The sequence below is a fragment of the Brassica oleracea genome, chromosome C6 (genome assembly GCF_000695525.1).
Source record: "Brassica oleracea var. oleracea cultivar TO1000 chromosome C6, BOL, whole genome shotgun sequence".
Lineage (NCBI taxonomy): Eukaryota > Viridiplantae > Streptophyta > Magnoliopsida > Brassicales > Brassicaceae > Brassica > Brassica oleracea.
In genome coordinates, this window is record NC_027753.1 from 2,147,884 (window position 1) to 2,148,941 (window position 1,058).

The window sequence follows — 1,058 nt, forward strand, 5'->3', positions numbered from 1 at the left end:
TGAGCAAAGTTAGATTCAGCGATCTTTCTAAGTACAATCCTAGGTTTTATTTCAGATGCAGGTCTCCAGCTATCTTCTACCACAGCCACTCGTTCCGCTTGCCAGTTGTATAAGGTACTTTTCAAAATATCCAGAAAGTATATTATAGGTTATCATATAATATTATAGGTTATCATCATAAGTTCACGATTAGTGTATAATTGTGTATTTTGGTTGGACACGAAGAAAACCGTTAACGATTACTATATAATATTATAGGTTATCATCATAAGTTAGATTCATATGCAAAATATTATATCATGGATTTATCATGTGCCTTCCTAAGTAATTTAGGGCTAAGATTGTTACTTCTACAGACAAAATTATTGGTGGCTTTTGACATGGAAGATAGTCGTTCAGACTATAAGCAACATCAAACATACCATATGTTCAACATCGAAACCTTAGGACCACCCATTATCACGCTTAACAATGAACTCCAGTTGGAAGTCCGTTTGTTCTAGTTGCATGACTAATAAGTTCCATATTAACATAACTTCAAATGATCGAACACTAGGAGAATGAAAATGTCCATATCAGTGTTTTATTGTTGGCCGCTAGGAAAATAAATAGCAATCAATATATGTTAGTCTAGGCTAACATCTATAGTTAGACAGTTTCTTCAACAAATTGGGTATTAGTAGTTACTCAATGGCGTAACACAATAGATTATTTTGGTGGCAGATGGATCCAGTCAACATTAAAAGAAGAGTACGATACAAGAACAACATCCTCAATGTTTTGTTTAACAAGGCCAAAAACAAGGTTTGCAATGTGGTTATGGTCGCCAACATCACATGCATCCGTTTCAAGTGAGTCACCATGGCCCTCAATGTCCTTCTTCTCTTTGGCCTCCTTTCCTTTTTGCTTCTTCTCTGCTCTCATACGCGACAAATCCGCTGCGGCGAGGCCTCCGCCAAACATACATTTCTTGAATGTGTGACCGTCCTAGATTATCCAAACAAGGTTGTCCACAGCCTTGTCCTCGACTTCATCATCCCAGGCCAGGTCGTCTGGGG